Source organism: Dermochelys coriacea, chromosome 7 (assembly GCF_009764565.3).
Source record: "Dermochelys coriacea isolate rDerCor1 chromosome 7, rDerCor1.pri.v4, whole genome shotgun sequence".
NCBI classification, from domain to species: domain Eukaryota; kingdom Metazoa; phylum Chordata; order Testudines; family Dermochelyidae; genus Dermochelys; species Dermochelys coriacea.
Window position 1 is genome coordinate 52,350,128 of NC_050074.1, and position 15,747 is coordinate 52,365,874.

Genomic DNA, 15,747 nt, shown 5'->3' on the forward strand with positions numbered 1-15,747 from the left:
TATACATCTGGGAACTGCTAGGCATTTTCTTAGCAGTGCACATTAAATCTGTACAAAGTCAGCTTTAGCCAGTGACAAACTTCCACCATGCTTCAGAGCAGGGTTAAGTTTATTATCCCTGAACCAATGCTAATAGATGAACACAAGGCAGTCAATCCTTGGGTGCTGATGGCCAGTTTGGGTGGTTGTGGTGGTGTACGGTTGTGATGGTTCTCAGGGTGCCTAAGGCTGAGTCACCTTGTTACCTTCTTCCTCCAGTGAGAGGGACACTTGCTTGTGCTTCACTGGGAGTCAGCTCCTTGATATCTCCAGTCTGTCAGTCACCTAGACAATTGCCTCTGGGCTATGACAGCCCCTGCTTTGCCTTGCAGGTAACAATAGATGTACCCCAGTCTCTGAGCCTCTTTGATGAGTTCCCTTGTAACGATCAGCCCTTTGACTGAACATTCACAGAAATACCAGGTCTGCTGTCCCCAAGGGAACTGTGTACACACCAGATTGAATGGTTCAACTCAGGATCAGCTCCTTATACAAAATGACAGCACTGAGGTATATTTATAGTGAAAACAATCATAAGTTTATTATCCAAGATCAAGATTTAAGACATAGTGAGTAAGGATAATGAAAGCAACTGATTACTTATAAAACAAAAGTATAACACGCTTTGTGAGACTAAATTTAACAGACTAATCTCCAGTCTAAATAAGTTTAGTTCACCCCAAATGTCCTTTGTAGCATTTTCAACCAAGCTTGGTTGAGATCCCATTTTCATGAATATAAACGTGCTCTCAGTTTACTTCCTAGGTGCAAGAAAACTAGGGTGCTTTCCTTGTCCTCCATTTATAGTCCAATAAACCTTTGAAGTGCCCCCCCAACCCCCAAAGGCTCTTTCCTCCTCTGGTCTCTTTCTGTTAAATCTCACTATTCTTCATCTGCATTTAGCTCAGACTGGTGATTGATTGTGGATGAGAAAATACAAGATTTACATTTCAACAGATAGATGGACAAACATCTCTCATCTGGCAGGAAATCAGTTTTTCACCTCTGCTGGGGTTAGCACTTAGATACAAACTATAAGAACATCTTTCCAATATAGATACATAACTCCTGAGCTGATAGTGGTACATAATTTTACAGTGCTACTCACAAATGTGTTACACTGGCTTTCCTTTGATACCTTACATGACATTTTTTGATGAACCAGGATGTACATACCAGAATCAGGATATACTTATAACCAGTTGCATCCCAACATCAAGGGAAGGGATTCTACTCCAAATATTTCTTGGTCCCCCAAAAGAATGGGGGATGGAGACTGATTCTTGATCTATACCAACTAAATGTATTTATCTGAAAATCAAAATTCTGCATGGTCACATTGGCATCAATAATCCTCTCTCTGGAATAGGGCACATGGTTTGTGGTTCTTGACATATAAGATGCTTATGTTCATATAGTCATTTATCTATCCCACAGAAGGTTCCTCATTGAACAAGACCACTAACAACTCACAGTCCTCCCATTCAGACTAGCTACAGCACCCAGGGTCTTTACAAAAGTGCTTTCAGTGGTGGTGGCGGCTTGAATGAAAATAAATGGCTTACTGTCTTTCCATATGGCAACAACTGGCTCCTGACAGGCAGTTTCAGCAGAGGAGTCCAGTCAGTGACCCTATTCCTATTCTGTCTACTATCTTCCCAGGGAATCTGTGTCAACAACGAGAAGTCCACTTTGACCCCCATGAGGTCCATAGACTTCATAGGAGGAACTCTGCATTCCACTACAGCAAGAGCCTATCTTTCCATGAAGAGATTGCATGCCAGGAGTGACCTTGGACTACTGTCAGGATCGGTCTTTCCCTCCTAGGGCACATGGCCTCATGCACCTACATATCACCATTTGCCACACTTTATCTCTATTGCCTGTGAACCTGGCTTCACTCTGTCTACTCACCAGACAGAGACAACCATCAATGCCAGAGTAACAATTCCAGCCATCGTTATGGCCTCTCTTGTTTGGTGGACATACCCAGAGGAAGTTTGGGTGGAACTTCCATTCCTCCCACCGATACCCAAGATGACTGTCATCACAGATTCTCCCCTCTTAGGCTGAGGAGCCCTTTTCAACAATCACATTGCATAATGCCTCTGGACCCCTCAGGAGATCAGCTTGCACATCAACTTACTGGAATTAAGGTCAGTCTGTAGGGCCTGCAAACACTTTCATTCCGCTCATCCGATCCCAACACATCCAGGTAATGTCAAACATTATGTCAGCTGTCTTCTACATAAACAAGCACATGAGGAAAAGATCCCTCTCCCTGTGTATAGAGACAATGGACCTCTGGAACTGGCATATCAGAAGTCACATAAGCCTATCTACAGTATACCTGCCAGGTGCACAGAACTCCCTAGCAGTCTCAGCAGATATTTTTCAACAGACCATGAATGGGAGATTCATTATTTCTTTCTGAACTAGATCTTCACCCAATGGGGAGCACCATTTTGGGATCTCTTTGCCTCACAGGTGAACAAGAAGTTCCCCTGTAGTGCTCCAGAAAAGCTCTGGGCTGCAGCTCAAAGGGCAATGCTCTGCTGCTATCCTGGATGGACCACCTCAGATATGCCTTCCCTCTCATCCGACTAATATCACAAGTCCTGCCAATGATCCATCAAAACAGGACTCCGGTCATCCTTATTTCGCCCAGCAGGCCGAAACAGTCCTGGTTCTTGGGCCTCTTGACCATTTCAACCTGTCTGGGATCTCAATCTCATCCTTTCAGTTCTCAGCTAATGGTTCTAAGGAAGGTTTGCTATGTCCCATCTCTCGATGAAAGTTGCCTTCCTCGTCTCCATCACATCAGCTAGTGTGGTGAGAGAGGTGGGGGCATTCATGGCAGCTCTGCCATATACCATCTTTCATAAAGGGAAGGTCTCTCTTTGCTTCCACCCAAAATTCATCCCTAAAGTAATTTCGGAGTTTCACATAAATTAAATCATCCACTTACTTGTATTTTTCTTCACTCCAACAGGCAGTGACATTTTATCTACAGAGAACAAAAGCAATTAGAAAAATACCCAATTTTTAAATCACCGTAGCAGAGTGATCAAGGCATCAAGCTCTATCTGCACAGAGGCTCTCTAAGTGGATCTTGGGCTGCATCATCCTTTGTTACTAACTAGCTCACACTCTACCCCCCACCCCAGTGTGAGCACCCATTCCAAAAGAGTGCAAGCAACCTCTGCAGCATTTCTGAGAGACATACCCTTACTAGATATATGTGGGGTGGCTACCTGGAGCTCCATAAACACCTTTAGAAGACATTATGCATTGGTTGAGACTTCTACTGCAGATACAGCTATGCGGTTATCAGTACTACAAATGCCCATACCATCTACATCCTCGCACCCATCTCTTGACTACTGCTTACTAATCTCTCAAAGGTGGAATAGGGACCAGCCCTTGAAGAAGAAATGGAGGTTACTTTCATGTAACTGGAGGTTCTTTGATATGTGTGGTCCCTATCTGTGATCTACTATTTACCCTGGGCCCCTTTGCTGCCGATTGTGACCAAATTCATGGTAAGAAAAGGAAGTGGAGAAGCATTGGTCCGCAACTCCCCTTAGCGCCCTCAGTTTGGAGCACCAGGAGAACAACTGCACATGTGTAGTCCAATGGACACTGCTTACTAAAAGTCTCTGGACTCAGGCACATGGAGTGCATGCATACATGTGGAATACAGATAGGGACCACATATCTTGAAAAACTTTCAGTTACAGGTAAGTTACCTTCATTCTCCTTCTGCTGCCTTGTATTGTTAAACTGAGAGGTGCTGATCACTGGATGTATCACAGACCTCCTTGAACATGATGATTGTGAACTAGTCCTTGATGCTTTTGAACTCATGCTTCAGTTAACATAACTAAAGATAAGTTATACATGAACTCTCACTGAAGACAAAAGAAGGCTTGGACAGAGTGGCTGGAAATCGGCTACAATTTGAGAATTGTGGGTTGCAGTTTTATTTTGGGGGCAACGTAATCACAGTATTTGGTGGGGGGAGGGAGAACTAGACATGTTTAATAGATTCTTAGATTCCAAAGCTAGAAGGAACCATTATGATCATCTAGTCTGTCCTCCTGTAATAACACAGGCCACAGGACTGCCTCACAATAATTCCTAGAGCAGATCTTTTAGAAAAAATCCCATCTTGAGTTAAAAATTGTCAGTGATAGAGAATCCACCATGACCCTTAGTAAATTGTTCCAATGGTTTATTTACCTTCACTGTCAAAAATTTACACCTTATTTCCTGTGTGAATTTGTCTAGCTTCAACATCCAGTTATTTGGTCATGTTATATCTTTCTCTGCTACTGTGAAGGCTTCCTAGGAAGGGAGGGGTAATTAGGGAATGGAGGAGTGGGGGAAAGGAGGGTTTCGGATTGCAGTGAAGGGGAAAGCGATGAAAGGGGATGAATGGTAGGGGAGGCAAGATAGGTTGGGGACTCAGTTGAGGTAGGCATGGCACCATCCAGCTCTGCCAGTGGACCCCTGCAGCTCTTTCAGTGGACTCCAGTACCTCTAACCCCCAGCTCTGCCTGTGCATTCCAACCACCCAGCACCCAAGCTTCCTGCACCCCTGCCAGTACACCCAACCCCTGTACATCCCCCAGCTGTGCCGGTGGACCCCACCACCCGTAACCATCAGCTCTGTCAGTGCATCCCAACATCCGAAACCCTAAAGCCCCAGTTCTATCAGTACACCCCAACCACTCTGCACCCCAATTTTCCTGCATGCCACAGCTCTGCCAGTACACTCCTGCCCTGAACCCCTTCCCTCTGCATCCCAACTCCACCAGTCCACACTGACCCCACTGCACCTTCCAGCTCTGTCAGTGCATCCAACCACCCTGCAGTTCTAGGCCTGCTGGTATACTCCAACCACACTGCACCCCAATTTTCCTGCACCCCATAGCTCTGCCAGTGAATCCCTAGTGTGAACCCATTCCCTCTGCACCCCAACTTTGCCAATCCACGATTTCACTGCATTCTCCAGTTCTGCCAGTGAATCCCAACCACCCTGCACCCCAACCCCATGCACTCCCTAGTTCTGCCAATGCATCTCAACCACTGTGCACTGCAACCCCTCTGCACCCCCAGCTTTGCCAATGCATTCCAGTCCTGCATCCCCACCCTGTGCATCCCCCAACTCTGCCAGTGAGCTCCAACCCCCCTACACTCACCAAAATGTTGGGAAGTAGAAATTGACATGTGACTGCTTCCTGGGCGGGGAGAGATAATTAGGGGGGCATAGGAGTAGGGTTGTGGCTGCAAGAAGGGAGGGGGGATAAATTGGGATGAGTGGTAGGGGAGGAGAGAGAGGTTGGGTAGGCAGGTGAGGGAGGCTTGGAGGTTAGAGGGAATGGAGGGATGGGGTCTGGGGGTGAGTGGTAGGGGAACTGGGGAAGAATTGTCAGCCTCACACTCTCCCCTCTCGTGTTGCTCTATCTCGCGGATTCTTGCTGCTTTAGCGGGGTCTAAGCCCCCCCCCTTGCTCCTCTCATATGATCTGGGATATGGTGGGTATTCTGTGTGTGTGTGTGTGTGTGTGTGTGTGTGTGTGTGTGCGCCAGTGCCAGAGTCTGGGGGGCCCTGCCCATCTGCAGGGGTTGGAACCTTTCTTCCCAGCCCTGGGTGAGCCAGGATCTCTAGAAGTCCTGCCCCTTTGAGTGGGGTGCTGAGAACCAGTATACTGCTTACCTCTCACAGGTTCTAAAGCAGTGGTTTTCAAACTGTGGGTCGTGACCCAGTATTGGGTCGTGGAATGTAAGGCACTGGGTCACGGCGGCTCTGGTCAGCACCGCCAACCGGGCTGTTAAAAGTCCCGTCGGCGGCGTTGCCCAGCTAAGGCAGGCTAGTCCCTACCTGTTCCGACACCGCACTGTGCTCTGGAAGCGGCCAGCAGCAGGTCCGACTCCTAGGCGGTTCCTGGCCAATTGGAGCCTGGGTGGGTGTCACCTGTGGGCGAGAGCCACGTGGAGCCGCTTGCGCACCTCTTCCTAGGAGCCGAACCTGCTACTGGCCGCTTCCGGGGCGCAGCGCGGTCCACAGTGCTGCCGATCGGGAGCTGCCCGAGGTAAGCCCATGGCCAAATCCCCTGCCCCAGCCCTGAGCCCCTTCCTGCACCCCAAACCCCTCATCCTGGCTCCACCCTAGAGCCTGCACCCCCATCCCAGAGTCCTGACCCACTCCTGCACTCCAACCCCCCTCCTGCACCCTGATTCCCCTCCTGCACCCTAAAGCCCTCACCCCTGCACTCAAACCCTGAGCCCCTCCCACACCCCAAACCCCTCATCTCCAGCTCTGTTGGGTCGCGGACATCAGCTATTTTCTTCAACTAGGTCGCCAGAAAAAAAGTTTGAAAACCACTGTTCGAAAGCACTCAGAAGGGATTGGGAATACCTGGGGAGATAAATGGAGCAGTTTACACATCTGAGAGTTATTGTTCCAGGCTCTGTCATCTTCATGGGCTGAGGACATCACATTGAGATGAATGGGTCACTTCACACCCCTCTGAGCCTCTTAAACTGCTGATGCGCATGTAGAGGAGTCCTTTCCCTCCTTCAACTCTCTATCCTTCATGTTTAAAGGACAATGCTTCCAAGTGCTCTAAAATCCACATGCGTGCACAGATTTTCTTCAAATTCGCTATGACTTGTGGGAGTGCAGAGTAGGGTGAGTGACTGCAAGGCAGTCACAACTCTCTGCCCATCTGTCAAGGAGGGAGGCCATGTCCCCTTGCTACAATGCCTCTGGAGCGATTCAATTCAGGGTGGAATTAGCTGACAGTTAGTAGGCCCAATCCTGCAGTCCAGGCCTGGCAGGAATTGAGTCTGAGACACCTGGCTCTCAGACAGGGCAGGGCAGCCAGCAATTAAGGGCTCTGGCCTGCAGTCAGGCAGAGCAGCAGTGAGTCTAGGGGGACCCAGGTCCTCAAGTAGGTCAGGACACCAACAGTTAAGGGGCTCTGGCCTTGAGTCAGGGCAGAGCAACACAGCAGTCTAGGGGGGTCAGTTATCTGGCGAAGCAGACAGCAAAACTGTCCAGCGTCCTAGTTTGGATGGACGAAAGACCTCTTGGCCTAAAGGTGGGGAGGCTGCCACCCCCAGAGGTGGGGGGGCAGGGGGATGCTGGCCCACCCATCTCCACTGCGTCCTAGCCCAGGGCTCTAACAGTGGCGGAGTGATCCTTCACTGGGTCAGCAGAGAATCCAGCCGCAACATGCTGGCCAGCTTGCAGCAAGTAACACAGCTGAACCCTATTCAGCTTCCTTGGGCTCCTTCATACACTCCCATTTGGGGGTACCTGGGTTCCAGGGTCATCATTTGTCTCACCAGTGTAAATGACTAGTGGCAGCCCCAACAGCTCCTCCGGGTCTCTGGTGCCTGCCAGCTCCGGCAGTCCCTCTGTGCAGGACTCTGCACTTGTTCTTGTTGAACCTCATCAGATTTCTTTTGGCCCAATCCTTTAATTTGTCTAGGTCCCTATGTATCCTATCCCTACCCTCCAGTGTATTTACCACTCCTCCCAGTTTAGTGTCATCTGCAAACTTGCTGAGGGTGCAATCCACACCATCCTCCAGATCATTCATGAAGATATTGAACAAAACAGGCCCGAGGACTGACCCTTGGGGCACTCTATTTGATACTGGCTGCCAACTAGACATGGAGCCATTGATCACTACCCGTTGAGCCCGACAATCTAGCCAGATTTCTATCCACCTTATAGTCCATTCATCCAGCCCATACTTCTTTAACTTGCTGGCGAGAATACTGTGGGAGACCGTGTCTAAAGCTTTGCTAAAGTCAAGGAACAACATGTCCACTGCTTTCCCCTCATCCACAGAGCCAGTTATCTCATCATAGAAGGCAATTAGGTTAGTCAGGCATGATTTGCCCTTGGTGAATCCATGCTGACTGTTCCTGATCACTTTCCTCTCCTGTAAATGCTTCAGAATTGATTTCTTGAGGACGTGCTCCATGATTTTTCCAGGGACTGAGGTGAGGCTGACTGGCCTGTAGTTCCCAGGATCCTCCGTCTTCTCTTTTTTAAAGATGGGCACTTCGTTAGCCTTTTTCCAGTCGTCCAGGACCTCCCCTGATTGCCATGAGTTTTCAAAGATAATGGCCAATGGCTGTGCAATCACATCCGCCAACTCCTTTAGCACTCTCGGATGCAGCGCATCCGGCCCCATGGACTTGTGCTCGTCCAGCTTTTCTAAATAATCCCGAACCATTTCTTTCTCCACAGAGGGCTGGTCACCTCCTCCCCATGCTGTGCTGCCCAATGTAGTAGTCTGGGAGCTGACCTAGTTTGTGAAGACAGAGGCAAAAAAAGCATTGAGTACATTAGCTTTTCCCACATCCTCTGTCACTAGGTTGCCTCCCTCATTCAGTAAGGGGTCCACGCTTTCCTTGACTTCCTTCTTGTTGCTAACATACCTGAAGAAACCCTTCTTGTTACTCTTAACATCTCTTGCTAACTGCAACTCCAGATGTGATTTGGCCTTCCTGATTTCACGCCTGCATGCCCGAGCAATATTTTTATACTCTTACCTGGTCATTTATCCAATCTTCCACTTCTTGTAAGCTTCTTTTTTGTGTTTAAGATCAGCAAGGATTTCACTGTTAAGCCAAGCTGGTCGCCTGCCATATTTACTGTTCTTTCTACACATCGGGATGGTTTGTCCCTGTAACCTCAATAAGGAGTCTTTAAAATATAGCCAGCTCTCCTGGACTCCTTCATGTTATTCTCCCAGGGGATCCTGCCCATCAGTTCCCTGAGGGAGTCAAAGTCTGCTTTTCTGAAGTCCAGGGTCCGTTTTCTGCTGCTCTCCTTCCTTCCTTGTGTCAAGATCCTGAACTCGACCATCTCATGGTCACTGCCTCCCAGGTTCCCATCCACTTTTGCTTCCCCTACTAATTCTTCCCGGTTTGTGAGCAGCAGGTCAAGAAGAGCTCTGCCCCTAGTTGGTTCCTCCAGCACTTGCACCAGGAAATTCTCCCCTACACTTTTCAAAAACTTCCTGGTTTGTCTCTGCACCACAATATTGTACCACCAGCAGATATCTGGGTGATTGACGTCTCCAATGAGAGCCAGGGTCTGCAATCTAGTAACTTCCGTTAGTTGCCAAAAGAAAGCCTCGTCCACCTCATCCCCCTGGTCCGGTGGTCTATAGCAGACTCCCACCACAACATCACCCTTATTGCTCACACTTCTAAACTTAATCCAGAGACTCTCAGGTTTTTCTGCAGTTTCATACTAGAGCTCTGAGCAGTCATACTGCTCTCTTACATACAATGCAACTCCCCCACCTTTTCTGCCATGCCTGTCCTTCCTGAACAGTTTATATCCATCCATGACAGTACTCCAGTCATGTGAGTTATCCCACCAAGTCTCCGTTATTCCATCATAATTCCTTGACTGTGCCAGGATTTCCAGTTCTCCCTGCTTATTTTCCAGGCTTGCATATGTGTATAGGCACTTAAGATAACTCGCTGATCGTCCCTCTTTCTCAGTATGAGGCAGGAGCCCTCCACTCTCGTGCTCTCCTGCTTGTGCTTCTTCCTGGTATCCCACTTCCCCACTTACCTCAGGGCTTTGGTCTCCTTCCCCCGGTGAATCTAGTTTAAAGCCCTCCTCACTAGGTTAGCCAGCCTGCTTGCGAAGATGCTCTTCCCTCTCTTCGTTAGGTGGAGCTCGTCTCTGCCTAGCAATCCTTCTTGGAACACCATCCCATGGTCAAAGAATCCAAAGCCTTCTCTCCGACACCACCTGCATAGCCATTTGTTGACTTTCACGATTCGATGGGCTCTACCCAGGCCTTTTCCTTCCATGGGGAGGATGGACGAGAACACCACTTGTGCCTCAAACTCCTTTATCCTTCTTCCCAGAGCCACGTAGTCTGCAGTGATCCACTCAAGGTCATTCTTGGCAGTATCATTGGTGCCTACTTGGAGAAGCAGGAAGGGGTAGGTATCCGAGGGCTTGATGAGTCTCGGCAGTCTCTCTGTCACATCATGAATCCTAGCTCCTGGGAAGCAGCAGACTTCTCGGGTTTTCCTGGTCGGGGTGGCAGATAGATGACTCAATCCCCCAAAGGAGAGAGTCCCCGACCACCACTACCCGCCTCCTTCTCTTCGGAGGGGTGGTCGTGGAACCCCCATCCCTAGGACAGTGCATCTCATGCCTTCCAATAGGCGGAGTCTCCTTCTGTTCCCTTCCCTCAGATGTATAATCTAGTCCCCTCTCTGCATTAGTACCTATGGAGAGAACATGAAAACGGTTACTTACCTGTATCTGCAAAAAAGAAAAGGAATACTTGTGGCACCTTAGAGACTAACAAATTTATTTGAGCATAAGCTTTTGTGAGCTACAGCTCACTTCATCGGATGCATTCGGTGGAAAATACAGACTTGATTAGCAACATCTTCCGAGCAGGACACTCATTTTGACAGGATTGTTTAATGTTTGTAATTGACAGAGAAGGCAGGAAAATAAAATAAAAAAAACCCCCAAAACCTCAGAGATCTTCCAATAAGCCTCTTTTACAGACTAGCCTCCTTTTAGTCTGGCTCCAACAATCACTCACACCCCCATGGTTACTGTCCTTTGTTCCAGTTTCTTTTAGGTATCCTTTAGGGGTGGAGAGGCTCTCAGTCTCAAGAACCTAAACAAATTTGTCAAAACGCAATGATTCCAGGTGGTTACTTTAGCAACAATCATTCCAGCTCTGGAACAAGGGGATTGATTTGCAGCCCTCGACTTGCAATATACTTATTTTCAGGTCACCATTCATCCAGCACACAGACGATTCCTCCTATTTGTCCTTGGGCAGTATAACTATCAATACACGGTACTGCCCTTTGGCCTTTCCATGGCTCCCCCAGTGTTTTCCAAAGTTCTGATGGTTCTGCAGTCCACCTACGCAAGCAAGGGGTAATAATATACCAATATTTATACAACTGCCTCCTCAAGGCTCCCACTCGGAAAGAAGTCGTAGAAGCCACACAAAAGGCAATGTCACACTTCACAAACCTTGGCCTGCAAATAAACCTTCAAAAGTCAACATTAACACTGATCAAGAACTGGAATTCATTGGGGCCCATCTAAACTTGCTAGAAGTGAAAGCCTCTTTACCATTTCACAGATTCGTTACCCTAGTGATCCTGATCAATACCACGGTGAGCAGTCCACAAACATCTGCCAAGACCTGCCTTTGATTACTGGGACACATGTCAGCGACCGCTTATGTTGTCCGACAAGCCAGACTGAGCATGTGTTGCCTGCAGGGGTGGCTCAGGATGGTGTACCTCCCACACAAACACGGTCTGAAAAAACTTTTAAACATGCCAGCAAAAGTCAAAAGACTCCCTGCAGTGGCAGAACCGCTCGCACAATGTGTGTAGGTACCCTTTTCTACAGACTCCCCCGAACTGATAATCACAATAGACGCCTCCCTACTGAGGTGGGGTGCCCATTTAGAGAATCTGACCATCCAGGGGAGATGGTTTTTTTCGGAATCAACACTGCACATAAATGTTCTGGAACTGTGAGCAGTACGCAATGCTTACACGTGTTTCCTGCCTCTGATCAAAAACAAGGCAAAAGAGATCATGATGGACAATCTGGCCTGCATGTACCACATAAACTAACAAGGAGGAGCAAGTCACACTCCCTATGTACGGAGACCATAATGCTGTGGACATAGTGTATACAACACATCTCCATATCTGCTGCTGTTAGATGTTTGGCTGCGTGTGTGTTCTTTGTGTGCTGTCCCAGCTCTGCGCAGATACTTGGCACAGCAGACCTCAGTTGAATTGCCCAATGACCACAAGATCTGTTAACGTATGAAGGTGCCGGAACAGGTTAATTGTCAATAAAGCAAGGTAATAGCACCAGCAGACTCTACGAGGATACTAAGACATATATGCCTGTGACAAGGGATGCAGCTCAGTGAATGGTGGGACTTTCCATTCCCCCCTAGGCTGGCCAAAGGGTTAAGGTGAGGTATTCCAACATTTATAAACTGAGACAAATAATCTGAGATAAAGAATTTACGTATCACCTTACACGTTTCATGAGATATTTGTTGTACTTGTTGTCCCCTTGTACTTTCCTCCTGATGTTTCAGACAAAACATTCCTATTAGCTACCTGTCTTTGTACTTTTACTCCTAAGGTTTCAGACAAAATATCTCTCTTCATCACTTTTTCAAACTATTTTATCATGTGCTAGGTTGGAGTGTTCTTGTGCTGGCCTGCTGGAATGTGTTTACATATTCAGTGTGTTTTAGCAATGCTAGCAAAACTGGTGCCAAGTTCGTATACCAGACGCCGGCTTGCAGGCAAGCATCTGCTTTTGACAGTGCCTGACTGTTGCTCATAGCATATCTTTTGCTGACTTTGATTCAGGTCTCACACCAGGCCCATGCTCTCTCTTTCTACTATATCAGCCACCTACCTACCAGGATCTCAGAACATCACTGCCGAAAGTCCTCCCTTGACCATGAGTGGGAAATAAACACCTCAGTGATTCACAACATATTCCAACAATGGGGCTTCCCCATAATAGGTCTATTTGTCAGGAGTTGGAACAGTGAACGTCCAACATTCTGTTCCAGAGCAGGCCTGGGAACAAGATCCAGGGTCGACGCCTTCTTCATCCAATAGGACGCGCCTCTCCTATATGCCTTTCCCCTGAACCTGTTGTTCTCCAGGGTTATCCACAAGATCAGAAACGGCCAAGCCAAATTCATCCTGATAGCTCCAGCCTGGCCCAGGCAAACCTGGTATCCATGTCTACAACAGATGTCAGCATGCCAACCTCGTGTCCTCCCACTTCTTCCAAACCTCTTGTCACAGGACACAGGCCAGATCTTACATCCAAACCTGGAGACATTCCACCTGGGAGCTTGGCTTTGCAGTGGTTCCAAGGCAAGGAGATGATCTGTTCTGAGGAAGTTAAAGACATTTTGTTAAACAGCAGGCGGTCAACTACACACTCAACATACCTCCACAAGTGGAAGAGATTCCACTTGTGTCTAAACAAACAAATAGAAGCCATTATCTCTACCCTGCCAGTAGTCCTGGATTACATACTCCAATTTAAGAAATCAAGTCTCTCAATAAGCTAGATACGAATTCACCTGGCAGTGATCACGACCTTCCAACACAAAGTTGATTGGAGTCTCAGTCTTTGCACATCCAATTACCAAAAGATTCCTACAGGGCATACGTAATATCTACCCAGAACCCAGACCCCCAGCTCCTCCATGGGACCTCACTCTAATGCTTCGATCCCTCACAAGTGCCCCTTTCAAGCCTTTGGCTACATGTTCACTACTATATCTGTCCATTAACGTTGCTTTTCTCATTGCCATCACGTCTGCAAGGTGCGTAGGAGAATTCGGGGCCCTTATGGCACACTCACCATATACGATATAAGAAAAGGAGTACTTGTGGCACCTTAGAGACTAACAAATTTATTAGAGCATAAGCTTTCGTGAGCTACAGCTCACTTCATCGGATGCATTTGGTGGAAAAAAACAGAGGAGAGATTTATATACACACACACAGAGAACATGAAACAATGGGTTTATCATACACACTGTAAGGAGAGTGATCACTTAAGATAAGCCATCACCAACAGCAGGGGGGGGAAGGAGGAAAACCTTTCATGGTGACAAGCAGGTAGGCTAATTCCAGCAGTTAACAAGAATATCAGAGGAACAGTGGGGGGTGGGGTGGGAGGGAGAAATACCATGGGGAAATAGTTTTACTTTGTGTAATGACTCATCCATTCCCAGTCTCTATTCAAGCCTAAGTTAATTGTATCCAGTTTGCAAATTAATTCCAATTCAGCAGTCTCTCGTTGGAGTCTGTTTTTGAAGCTTTTTTGTTGAAGGATAGCCACTCTTAGGTCTGTGATCGAGTGACCAGAGAGATTGAAGTGTTCTCCAACTGGTTTTTGAATGTTATAATTCTTGACGTCTGATTTGTGTCCATTCATTCTTTTACGTAGAGACTGTCCAGTTTGGCCAATGTACATGGCAGAGGGGCATTGCTGGCACATGATGGCATATATCACATTGGTAGATGCACAGGTGAACGAGCCTCTGATGGTGTGGCTGATGTGATTAGGCCCTATGATGGTATCCCCTGAATAGATATGTGGACAGAGTTGGCAACGGGCTTTGTTGCAAGGATAGGTTCCTGGGTTAGTGGTTCTGTTGTGTGGTGTGTGGTTGCTGGTGAGTATTTGCTTCAGATTGGGGGGCTGTCTGTAAGCAAGGACTGGTCTGTCTCCCAAGATCTGAGAGAGCGATGGCTCGTCCTTCAGGATAGGTTGTAGATCCTTGATGATGCGTTGGAGGGGTTCTGTGGTGACCTAGAATCCTATTTTCGACGTCTCAGACTCAAGGAATATTTCCAACACACCTCTGACCAACATATTAACCCACAGAGACCTTCCTGCCAACACTACAAAAAGAAGGATTCTAGGTGGACTCCTCCTGAAGGTCGAAACAGCAGCCTGGATTTCTACATAGACTGCTTCCGCCGACGTGCACGAGCTGAAATTGTGGAAAAGCAGCATCGCTTACCCCATAACCTCAGCCATGCAGAACACAGTGCCATCCACAGCCTCAGAAACAACTCTGACATCATAATCAAAAAGGCTGACAAAGGAGGTGCTGTCGTCATCATGAATAGGTCAGAGTATGAACAAGAGGCTACTAGGCAGCTCTCCAACACCACTTTCTACAAGCCATTACCCTCTGATCCCACTGAGAGTTACCAAAAGAAACTACAGCATTTGCTCAAGAAACTCCCTGAAAAAGCACAAGAACAAATCCGCACAGACACACCCCTGGAGCCAGGACCTGGGGTATTCTATCTGCTACCCAAGATCCATAAACCTGGAAATCCTGGACGCCCCATCATCTCAGGCATTGGCACCCTGACAGCAGGATTGTCTGGCTATGTAGACTCCCTCCTCAGGCCCTTCGTTACCAGCACTCCCAGCTATCTTCGAGACACCACCGATTTCCTGAGGAAACTACAGTCCATTGGTGATCTTCCTAAAAACACCATCCTAGCCACTATGGATGTAGAAGCCCTCTACACCAACATTCCACACAAAGATGGACTACAAGCCGTCAGGAACAGTATCCCCGATACTGTCACGGCTAACCTGGTGGCAGAACTTTGTGACTTTGTCCTGACCCATAACTATTTCACATTTGGTGACAATGTATACCTTCAAATCAGCGGCACTGCGATGGGTACCCGCATGGCCCCACAGTATGCCAACATTTTTATGGCTGACTTAGAACAACGCTTCCTCAGCTCTCGTTCCCTAATGCCCCTACTCTACTTGCGCTACATTGATGACATCTTCATCATCTGGACCCATGGAAAAGAAGCTCTTGAGGAATTCCACCATGATTTCAACAATTTCCATCCCACCATCAACCTCAGCCTGGACCAGTCCACACAAGAGATCCACTTCCTGGACACTACGGTGCTAATAAGCGATGGTCACATAAACACCACCCTATATCGGAAACCTACTGACCGCTATTCCTACCTACATGCCTCTAGCTTTCATCCAGATCATACCACTCGATCCATTGTCTACAGCCAAGCGCTACGATATAACCGCATTTGCTCCAACCCCTCAGAC

General features: G+C 47.7%; 1 protein-coding gene across 7 annotated transcripts in view; it reads left to right on the forward strand.

Annotated features, from left to right (window-relative positions):
* The window catches only part of FANCD2 (FA complementation group D2), a 188,564-nt gene that overhangs the window by 124,832 nt on the left and 47,985 nt on the right, over positions 1–15,747 (forward strand). The window lies entirely within an intron of this gene.